General features: G+C 41.2%; 1 pseudogene; it reads left to right on the top strand.

Annotated features, from left to right (window-relative positions):
- The first annotated feature begins 2852 nt into the window (after window positions 1–2852).
- Window positions 2853–4774, top strand: LOC107317635 (annotated as a pseudogene).
- Window positions 4775–12262: the final 7488 nt, after the last annotated feature.

The raw sequence follows: 12262 nt of genomic DNA, 5'->3' as shown, positions 1-12262 counted from the left end.
ATTGCTCTGTGAAATGTCAGATCATAGTATCATCATAGTATCATAGTCGCGTGTGGGTTGGATCTATGTAGAACAATTTCCTTGCAAAAAATAAAAATAAAAAAAAATAGACTGCAAAAAATGTTAGCTGGAAGTCTGAGAACAGGGAAAAAAAAGCCAAAACGGAGTTTCTGCTATGGAGGTTAAAGGGCAGTCTTTCTATTTTGTTCCCTCTTTTTACCTAAATTGCTGTTTTTCTTCATTGTTTCACATACAAAACAATCTGCATACCAAAGCCGGATACTTGATATGATCAGAAGTTGAAAGTAGAGACGTTACTGATGCTGATTTCAATGACATGAAACCAGGAGGCTGTTCTCATTTCATTCTGGCAGGATAATAGTTTCTTAGAAATGCTATTTTAATACAGAATTCTGTACGCACTTCATGTTGCAGTCTCACCATATGTACATAAAATATTGCAGTAAACTGAGTAGCTGTAGAGTATTATGCCTCATTTTCTTTCAAATAGGAATTAGGGAGAAAAATACAATAGACTTGAAGCTGCAAATTCTACATCTCATTCCAAAGACTTATTTGAAGTCGTCTGTCTTTTCTGTGCGACAGTCTTGCTAATGCTGTGTGATAAGGGTAACTCAAATGTATCTATAATCACAACCGTAGTGGATCACACAATTCCTTGAACTCTCTACAGAATTTATACTCACCTCACAAGCAAAATAAAACGCTCACTTTTCTATAAAAAAGTATGACAAGTTGCTTTTGAAAGTATATGGAAAGCATAACAAATCCTGAATCCTAAGGTGAAAATGAAAGCATATAAATCCTGAATCCTTTAGGTGAAAACTGCTAAGAAAAAAATATCCCCATGACTTTTCGAGACATGGTTTATTACTGGAGAACTTTTACTAGCCTATGGATGACACGCTTTGCTCTAGACAGAAGAATGATAAATTGAAGTACATTTGAGTAAATGTTAAAGTTACTCAAAATAGAAAATTACTGTGGAAAGTAAATAAAGCCTACCTTTCTCCTCCACTGCCTTAGTATACAAATAGCACTTACAGAAAATTATAAGTAGAGGGTTTTTAAAACGTGGCATCTATCTTTGAGACTTGGGCCAAATAAGCACATTCACAGCTTTACTGAAAAAATACAGCCAGAAGACTAGGGCATATTAGCTATTTATAACTAATACACAGTGATGTCAATGCTTATGAGTGGCACCAGGCTCTGGCTCAAGCAAGCTGCTCTTCAAGATTGGATTTAGAAGTAGCTTACATTGTAGACATACTAATCAGTGCTTTTCTGACTAGGAACAAATAGTAACACATTCAGGTCAAACTTTCAGAGATACTCAACCAAATTGCACACAGGCTCATGCACATGAACTTGGCTTTGCAGACTGTGCTGTAAAAGTCTTTCCAGAGAAACAGGTCTGCAGCTGAGGAAAGGACACTGTGTACATTTGCATGCATGCTCCTGCACAGTGTCCACAAATGCAGGTGCAGAGGGCTGCTGAAAGCCCTTCACAGGAAGACTCACTGTCTGCAATATCTGTAGGCTGGGGCTGCTGCTGAGCTCGGTGAGCTAGGGAATAAACCCTGCATGCATCTGAAGATTTGGGTTTGAATTGCTTCAAGAGCAAGTCTAACTTGTATGCTGGCACTGCAGACTGCAACATGGGATTTCTGTGATCCTCGGGGAGCCCAAATCCTACTGGAAACCCAGAGAACTCCGTTGCTCAGTCCTACCGGATCTTTTGCAAAGCGAGAAGCCAGAATCCAGGGTGGAGCCCTGAGTGCGTGCAGCGAGCAGTGGTTGGCTGCTCACCGCTAGAGCAAACCAGGGCTGCTGCAAACGTCTTAACCGTGCTGCTACCCTGGGGACTGAGCCTCCCAGATATGAAGGGTGCAGGAAGACCTTTGTGAGAAGGACATCTGCGAAACACACTGTGTTTAGTGTTAGAACTGTTCCATAGCAGTAAATAGATGCTACACGGTTCTCTTGAAATTAATGGGTAAAACAACAACAACAGCAACAACAAACTTTGCCTTTATGCAACTATTTGGTGAAATAATTTTTTATAGCATCGTTTTTTACGTAGGAAAGTATTACTGATATCTCAGTATCTAGATTTACAAACAGAATTAGCTCTTGCAAGTGTTAGCAAAAGGGAGACTTCTCCTGGAAAGGGGCTACTGTGTACACCACGGTTTTGTAGCTACCAGCAGAAACAAATAACAAGCACTTTCTAAGCAGTGCTTGGACTGGAGCAGAGCTGTATTTTCCAACTATAAGCTTGTTTTTTGTTTTCCAGAGAGTAACGAATTCCAAGAAGAGGAGACAGATCTTTCCATGACATATGCTTCTGCCTTTCATCTCTGTACTTTGTTTTTGAAAAACAATGATGAAACGTTTGGTGTATTTTTTTCCTTCTGAAGCAGCTGCTCTCCTCATCACGAGAAGTATACTCCAAATTAGAAACAAAACCCAACTGACATCACTCAAGGTATAAAAAGTGAGTGTGGCTGCTTAAGTGCCAAAAGGGAAAACCATCGTTTAGGTGTGAGGGATGCTGTCCTTTTCTCACCAGTCCATTAGATCCCACATGTACTATAGTGTTACTCCACCTGCTCTCTCTCCACCCCCACCGTGTTTTCTCCAGCCCCCAGGTCCGCTCCAAAGCTCACCCGAGGGGGCAGGGCAGGCGGGTACGTATGAAGCTCCTTACCCAGGAATAGGGTCATGTGGAACCGAGCAGCTCTCCTCCCCAGGACAGGGCATTCCCCACCCCTGCCTTTGAGCTCTCCTGCCACTCCTGCCCTGTTGCTACATTCGGAGGGATCTGGCCCTGCCCTATATAAGAGCCCTCTTATAGAGGGGGTTGGGTGTGTCAGAGCCGTTAGCCGGGCTGCTGGATATGGAAGCGAAGGAAGCTACAGCAGCACGGAGAAGGCGACAGTGCGGACCCCAAAATGCTCCCGCTGCCGCAATCACGGCTTCGTGGTGCCGTGAAGGCCACGCCGGGCAGTGCCGCTGGAAGCTCTGCCCTCTGCGAAAAGTGCTCCCTTATCGCGAGCGCCAGAAGATCATGGCAGCCAGAAGGCGCTGTGGCAGCAGGTGCCCGATGCCCCTGTCAGGGTGGCTGTGGGATCCGCTCCCCCAGGGGAGGACGTCCCCGGGCCCCCACCACCGGCCATGGAGCCTCCGAGCAGAGCAGCCACGTGGGGGCGAAGGGCGGCCAGCCCCCCGGCAGCAGTGACAAAGGCCCGGCACGCAGGGGTCTGCCCCCACCCTGCTGGGACTTTCTGGGACTACGGTAGGATCCAGCACCCTAAAAGAGGTTCCCATCTCCCCCCTTTTCTTCCTCAGCTTGGTGTGCAGCCTCGCTTTTGTTTTTTGCTCGCACAGGTGGTTTTGGGCCCCGCCCCCAAGGCGCAAAAAAATTTTTTTTTTCCCGTGAGCTCTTTTTGTTGCAAGGTTGAAGCTCCAAGCACATGGTTCTTCTCTAGGAGGGAAATTAGGGAGCTAATCCCAGCAGTGTTGGGATGCATGTACATACAGGTGTTTGTGCACGACCTCCAGAAATAAAAAATGTTGAAAAGTACTCAGGGATGGCAAATAAATGAGGAAATTACTGCTGCAGTCGTCTAAAGTTGTCTCTATGATAGCACTGCAAAAGAAAGAGACCTTTGGGCCTTACAGCAGAGCTGAGCTTGGCGTGAAGCTGCGTTTTTTGCCTTTATGAGCAGAACCAAAGTTTTGCAGGTAGAAAAAGTGTCAGTTCTTAAATTGCTTTCATTAGCAGAGTCTTTTATGTCTTGTCTAGTTTATTACTATTTAATACAGTGAACTCATAGTTTTTATTATAGTGATTCTACAGAAATCCAAACTGACTGCACTAGTCATTAGTCTGGGCCTTGGAAAGAGCAAGGAATATGCTGGTGTGAGAACCCAGAGGAAAGAGGCATTTTGGGGCATGGCTGGATCCCACCTAATCTGCCAATAGCTATTATATATATATATATATATATTTAAGCTTGGTTCCTAAAAGAAATGATGCCTACAGATGGTGCTGGCACGTGCCTATCAGTCCTTCATTTAATTACATGTTAATCTGCTGACCTTTTCCAAAAAAGCCTGGAGGGCAGGCAGTGAATCATAGTGCTCCAGAAGCAGATTATACTGCTTCTCTATTGATAGGAGGATAGGTAGACAAGAAGGACCCTATTTGTGTTCAAATAGCCAGCCTTTTTTCATTAAAAAAATCAGATTTGTGAGGAACCAAACATGAAATCCAAGGGCCAGATTCTCCAGGCTAAGAGTAGAGTTTAGTCCTGCAACTGCTTCTGCTGAACGGCATAGAATTACAGCGATGTCTTTATCTGTTCTTTCTCATTGTCCTAGCTCACTCTGCTTTTCCTCCAGAATACATGGTCAACTCGGATACATGGAGAGAGACCCTGCAAGAGTGTATCCTGGCTGCTCTGGGATGTATCCTTATCACCCATTTCCCATGGGATTTGCCATCAATCAGCCAGGCTGTAGGGGAGCTGCACCATCACCCCCAGGGATAGCACTTCAGAAGGGTTTCCGACCCGTTCCAAGCAACTGTGGACCAGGGAATGCAGCTTCTCTGTCAGTGAGTAGAGCCTTGTGGTTTTTTAATTACTTCTGGGAATACTGCTGGTTTTGCTTGTGCAGGAAGATCTTTGAAGGTCCCTTCCAAGTGTTCTATTCTATTCTGTACTTTACCTTCAGCTACCTCTGAGCTGCATATTCACTATGTGCAAGCTTTGCATGTGACAGCACATGCCACAAAATTGATACCCAAAAATGCAAATTTCATAGATAAAGACTGAAAGAGAAATTGTTTGATGCTGCAGATGTGCCCTGGAGAGAGTCTCTAAATGAACATCCTTTGCTCTGTGTGTTTCCACAGATCCAGATGCAGGTGGAGATTTCCATCAGGCGTACTACACTCCTCTGCCGCAGTTCATCCCACCCAATATAAATAAAAAGAGCTGTTTGCCATAATTTCTTCTGTCCTTGGCCTTCACTCTTCACAGATACTTAAAAGCATCTGAAAATCAAATGACCAAATAGTAGTTAGTTATCAACATAGCATGAAGATTATCATCAAAATGTTTACTTTATGGAGAGAGTAGGCAAGAATATAGTCTAGTCTGTGGCATATATGCTGGAATAGTTTTCTGGTATTCACACCAGTAGCGCATTATCTGTCCCTTTGTATAATTCTAAGGAATGATAGAATCCCAGGGAGATGATGAAGCCACTTGCCAGCTCCTTAACCCTATTTGTCATGGGTAAACTGTAGATTTCAGAGGGGGAGAAAAAACAAGCGCTAACACTGATGCCTTTGCATTAGCTGATTCCAGCCAGTTACACTGAAGGATGTTGTTCAAAAGCATTCTTTTTCTTCTGTGCTATTTCTACAAAATTATCCCATAGACAATGACAACAGAATCTTTTCATTTTAGTTGAACAACCTGGATTGCTTATACATGAGATAATAATTGAATTATATTTTAACTGGAAGTGGCTTCTGCAAATGCAAACATAAAAGCACAAGTTGCAATAATGTCTCTGCTTGTCTTCAAACCGAGTAAGTAAGGCTCTTCTCCCCTGACAGATTCACTTTCCTCTATGTTTGGAAAGATTGCATTTTTCTCTCTTACTAACATGAAATGTGTTTATGAGCTGCCTCAGCTGGCTCCTGGAACTTCAAAGTCCACAAACACAGCATGAAAAGAGAAAGTGGAAATGAAAATAAAACTGATGCGTTGAGAAGGAACGTCCTTGATGCAGCAAATTTAAAAGTGAGAGACGTTCAGCAGAAGACAGCAAATCACCTGCAGGAGCAGATTTTATGGACAAAGATGTACAAATAGCAGACCAGCAACTGCCCACTGGCAGCTTTGGCAGATAAAATAATAGGAAGAAGCTGGTGTGAAGCCAGAACAAAGTATTTTTTCCAATGAAAGCAAAAGAGAAAATACAAAGGCATATTTCCTATCATTTCATTTTTTGGAATCATAAAATAAATCTGTCTTGCATCACAGTCAATTTGCAAGATAAGTTCTTACAAAGCATAAAAATAAGGGAATCAGACCATAAGTTGTTAGCAGTATTTTCTGAGAATCTAAACCAAAAGAGATTTTAAGTCAGGAAAGTTTAGTTTTTTCAACACCAGAAAACAAATAGAAAAAGACACCAAATCGTTTCGAAGTTTCCCTAAAGCTGTGGGACCCAACTGTCACAAAAGGTTGCCTTTTGCTACAGGGTTGTGCTGTTGGAGAGCTTGACCTACACAGCAGTGGCTCCTCCAGGCTGTCCCGTGTAGCTTTTTCCATGGCAGCAGGCTGGTTCTCTGGGTGACTGCTCTGTACTGAGATCCAGCTCTTCTAAAGCAGCACACATAGAGCAGCCATGGCAGCCATCAGCACTGTCTGAAACTCAAAAACTGCAGGAAGCAATGAAGAAGCTGAACGCCCAGAAGCAGACCATACAGCCTTTGTCTGTTCAGTACAAAGGTGTAACGGAACTGCTTGAAACCTTTCAGATGTATGCATGCTTCTCCTGTAACTTTACATACATGCGAAATAAAAGGAAGTCAGCAAGGATAGGAAATCTTTGCTACCTGCTGAGAGGTGGCAAACAATGATTTCTGTCAGTGATCCCTAGTTTTATCTGAACGTCAGTTCTCAGTCTTTCTATACACATATTTTCTTTCATATAAGAGCAAACACATATTTTAGTTAAGATAGAATATTTGCAGGTTGAAGTTGTATCAGAATTTAAACTGATTCAGTCAAGGGATCCCTCAGGCTCCTTCAGCCTCCACCACTGCTCATAAAGTAGGTTGAGTCCACACATTTGGCACTTCCCTCCAATCACACAACTCGCACATGACAGCTCTCTTGAAGTTTATTGAAGCCCTCCAGTCTCTTAACGTCTGACTCTTATTTTCTGTGGACACTGAATATGAAAATGTTGGAATAGAATGTGCTGTAGTCCACTACTACAGCAAAACTTCCATAGATATTAATAGAAGATTTGTTCTTCTATTATTTTGAATGAACAAATTCACTTTGTATATGCATCTGACCAAGCTGTGTATCTGCACAGTTTACTGAAATCGCATATTTACTGTATTTATGTTTTATTTTAACATTCTTGTCTCAGAACTAATGCACAACCACAGAAACCATGTTTTAAAGGTTAAGGTATTAATGAAAGCTTTTCTTATTTGCGTTCAGCAGAAACGTTTGCAGAATATTTACTGGATGACATCCAAAGGCTTCCTTGCTCTTTAATAGGAAAACTGCACATAAAAATAAACCTACAATTTGCAGATTGTATTTTAATTTCTTAAACCAGGGAGAGAAAGGGTAGGGTATTATGTGCACTAATTAGATGCTCTATCTCAGTATAAAAGCACAACTTTCTCAAAGTTAATTAGAATTAATAATTCAATTAAAAGCAATGTCTTTGGTTTCCTTCAGTAACGGAATAAGGGAACATCATAACTCACAAAATATTTGAATACATTCTTTACTCAGATTAATCCAAGGCACTACGTCTCAAACCTCTTCTCCCAAGAGTTATTTATGGAGTGTTACAGCTTTTAAAGTAGACAAAAAGCAAACCAAAATGTAATGTTCTGTAGGAAATCTTACCTATAAGATTTTCCATTACTACTACTACTAATAATAATAATAAAATAGAGGTTATACTGATTATTTGTTTTGAGGTAGTAAATTAAGATATAGTTATTTATGGGCAATTATATAGGGCCAATAATTCAATTAACATCCTCCCCAAGCCACATATTTTAGGCTTGATATGCTACACTCAGGATGTGAGCTGTTCAAGAGCCTTGTAATTCAAAATGGAGAAATGGAAAGCATCACAGACTGCCAGTAACTTGGTCATACGCTGCTGTGTTTTAAGAAGCTGAACTTCTTTTGTTACATCAGTAAGTCAAACTTTCCTATTTTTCTCATAGTCCTTTCTGCCTGTCCTCACACTCAAACATGGAGAGTCAAAAGGAGTATCTGACGTGCAACAGCAATTCTTTACACAATGATCTAATTATCTCCATGTATCTACCAGCAATACCAAAACCCAGGACTGTTTTTACACAGTTGTCTTCACAGCAGCTATTCAACTGATCTATCTCCTCCTTGTTCTATGTGGTTTTCAAGTGCTGAACTCCTGATAGTGGTTTCTCATATATCCATTCTATGCTGTGAAATTTCATTCCATTTCTGTTATTCATGTGTCACTGATTACACTTCTTTCCTATATAAGTCTTTAGCCCTCCTTGCAGCAGGACATGCAATTTCATGTGCAGCTTCTTTTAGAATCCAGGGATGGAGATTATCCTGTCCCTTCCATTTCAGAGCTTTAAGCTTTTTGAGTTTTTCTTCTACTTCAGATATGCTTCTTTCCATTTCTAAATTCTCATTCCATATACGTATTACATTTCTAGTTTTTTGATAGTTTTATCTTTAATTGTGAACTGCCTGAGGCAAAGCAAATCTTATTAGGAATTAATTTCATAATAAATGTCTGTGGATAAAACACAGTTAGTTATTAGACTTAGCCACAATAAATAAATTAAAAATAAATGTATTTGGGGGGTTGGTAGGGATTTTTACAGCAAATTCTATATATGCACTTCATAGTGAAAGGAAAGAAATAGTTATGCAGCCATGCATGTAATAGCGCTATGGCAGTGTTCCTACTATCAGACCATGCACTGTTTAGTTTATAAATACATTCCCAGCAGCTGGATGTGGGGATCACAAGTGGCAGAACTAAACAGAAAACACTGCGAATAAATTAAGGCTTCAAGTCTGCCATCAGACTGTTTAACTGAGGAAGCTCCACTGGGTTCCCCTGATCTTCACAGGACAGTTCTGTTTTGGAATTACAAAACTTCACAGTTTGAAGTTTATGGTTGTGTGTATCTTCTCTTGGGCTAAAACTTCATCCTTCCCAGGGTATTCTGAGTTCCTGTGGGCTGTTTCAGGTATGGTTAGAATGAGATTCTGAGAGTTTGCTAGGTCAAGGTTCTTAAGAATCACTGGGCTAGGATTATGATTTAGGACAGTATAATTTATAGCAATTTGTCTTAACAAACTGTCAACTGAAAACATTTCTTCTAGGGCACTTTGGGAAGTTTGGGTATGCATCTCTTTCAATAAAGCCTACTGGAAGAAAAAATGATTAAAGCCAAAATCCGTCCTTATTTGTGATGTATTTAGACTGACATAATGCAGAAGGATCTGCTCTTTTTACTAGAGTGGGGGGGAAAAAAGCCCTGCTTAATTTAATGAAATTACACTAAATTGATATTAGTGTAATCATCAGCAAAGAAAAACTCATGAAAGAAACATACCAGTGTGTTTTTATCAGCAGGACAGAATCTGGATCACAGATGTTCGTGCTCAGGCAGATGGCACGCATACGTAACAGAGATACAGGACAGATATTCAGGCATTTACAATGATCATTCAAAACATAATTGGATTTCCCAGTAGAGTTAAAAAATGATTTCAGAACACACCCAGATATTTTTCCCTGACTGTAGTACTCCATGGTCTCTCTTCCACACTTCAAATGACTGGATTGTAAAGACAAGAACCATCCTGAAACGTGACATTTTCTGACAGACAAACTTCTTTTAATGTAAACGTGGAACCGGGGCATACATTAGCTGGAGATTTTAAATTAAAATGTTGGAGATGAAACCAAAAGGGCTGCTGACTTCTCCTCAAATTCAAGCTCAGTTTCTGTCACCCTCAAGTTCTGCCCCACATCACCCAGAACCTGCACAGCTCCTGCTTTTCACATCACTGCCTTTGTGTCTGTATAGTGGAAGCCTGGATTTAACAGAAAATAGTTTATTTATTATTATTCATTTTTTATTTTTTATTTGAAGGAAACAGAACTGTATCAGCAGGAAGCACCGTCCCCATCTCCCTCCCAGTGCTTCTCCTGCACCCCAGGTGATAAGTGCACCTTCATCACCTGAGCACCCTAATTGCCCTCAGCTGAGCCTCCCTAGTCTCTGGGGCTGTTGTGTGCCTTGGGAAAGCATGAGGAGGATTTTCATGGCCACTCCTGTGTTCATTTGCAGGTTGAGGTTACTTAAAGGTCTCTGCATGCCTACCTGCTCTTCATGGCCATCCCTGAGGTGGCAAGAGAAGTGTTCTCATTGTCCTGGCAGGTGGTACAGGGCAGCAGCACACAGGTGGAGCAGCAGCATCAGGAGGGAGAAGCAGCTGAGGAAAAGGTTAGTTGCTTTTTTTCTGTCTAAGCAGGGGTTGTTTTGTGATTGTTCTGGCACTGAATGTGCCTCAGATGCAGTAGGGTACTGTCATGGCACCTGGTTTTATTTTTCAACAACACTGTTTCTAGAAACTCAAATTAAGCCAGACAATTCTGTCAGGAAAATACTAGAAGCTTCTGACAGATCTTACTCCTTCATGCTGGGCGTTTGGTTTCTGCCACTGTGGCAGGTGGCAGTTTCATATGGTTACAAGTAGTCTTGGCAAGGACTAATGAGCAGCTTTTTAAGGACTGGATAGGTGTTCTTTGAGCAAGGGCAGAATCAAAGTAAAACTCAGATGGAAAAGGAAAAGGCTGCAGTGATGTATTCGTCAATACAGCTTTTAGCGTTGACACCGCATCCAGCGTATTAATAAAGAAAGATGTAAATGTTTGATACATTTAGAGAGAATTGAGTTGCAAACACTCTTAGGAAATACAGCCAGAAGATAATTCTGCAGTGTGCATGCATGCTTTATGTACATAGCCCCAGGGGACCCTTTATTTACTAGTCTCTTGTGATGGCTGAAAGTCATCTACTTAATGTCATTATTGATGGCAAAGGAAACAGATATTTAAATTGCTTTTCTGGGAGGACAAAGTACATAATATAATATTTTTCTGACTTATTTTAATTATACGTGGTCTACTTTCTGTTTTCTTCTTTGAGCCCTTGGATGTCTTTGTCTGTATAAACATACAGTATGTTTTTAATTAAGACATCAGGATAGAAACTGTATTCTACAAGATTTCTGTGGTGCTTTTACTCTGTGAGCAAATCTGAGGAATCTTTTTATGTCCTACGTTTTCTCTTTGCACATTACTATTCCTCTGAGGCAGAACCCAGTTTGGACAAAGGTTTGTGCATGTGCTAACAGTGCTTCTGTAGTCAGTGTTGGATGCCAGGCCAAGGAAGTACAAACCACATTGCATCCATTCTTCCTCAAGAATAGGACATCAGTAGGTTAAACTTAAACCCACATCTCAGTATGCAATTACTGAGTTAATATGTTCGCTGCAAAGCCTGGAATGTGGTTTTACAGGTGTGACTTAACAGTGTGGCCCTGGTAGGTATGTGATACAGGATTACGGGGCAGAAGGTGCTCCGCTGGCCCTGCTGCAGAGAAATGCTTGGCAAACAAGTTGTGCCAGCTTTGAAACAGCAGATGGCGCTCCGAGATAAATCGTTCAGGCTCTGAAACTGCCATCAGTTAAACGCAGCTCTTAGAGGAGCCGGTAATGACATGATTAAATGATATCCTTAAATAATCACAAGAGATTTATACGTGGTAGTCTATAAATCGCATAATGCGTGCATAGAGAAAAACATCATTCCGTGTCTCTCTGCTGGATCCCTCTGGTGTTCTTCCAAGTGTTTGGAAGAGCCTGAATGACAGCCACAGTCCTACAGGTATTCTTGGCTTCCATGCTATGTGGGCTGCAGCCTATTCCCATCCAGCTTATGCAAAGCTGCTTGTGATACCGTGCTTTAATTTTTATCTTGTCACTTCTGTAAATCATAAGCAGTTGGTACTGACACATCCACTTGTTTCTGTACTTGACCATTTTGGCTCTTGGTCTTCCAGGTATTTAGTGCTATAACCATCATTCAAACATCTGACCCTCTAGTTCTTTCTGTTATTCTTTAGATTGTCTCTGACCTCTACTATTCACATGTTTGCTAGTAGTTTCAGCTATTTAAATGCCTCACAAAGGATGTTGGCATGTGGAGACAGCTGAGTGCCTAATAAAAAGAATGTTATGAGTAAAAGAGAAGGACAATCAGCATCAACAATAACAATTACCTCTTTAAATTGCGGTGGCCATGAAAGATGCTGTTTTATATCAATGTTTTTACTGTGGCAGACAGCAGTAAAAGATAAGCTGTGAGAGCAGGAGT

The sequence above is a fragment of the Coturnix japonica genome, chromosome 8 (assembly GCF_001577835.2).
Source record: "Coturnix japonica isolate 7356 chromosome 8, Coturnix japonica 2.1, whole genome shotgun sequence".
NCBI lineage: Eukaryota > Metazoa > Chordata > Aves > Galliformes > Phasianidae > Coturnix > Coturnix japonica.
The sequence above is the reverse complement of the archived record's forward strand: the minus strand, read 5'-3'. Positions and strand labels throughout refer to the sequence as shown.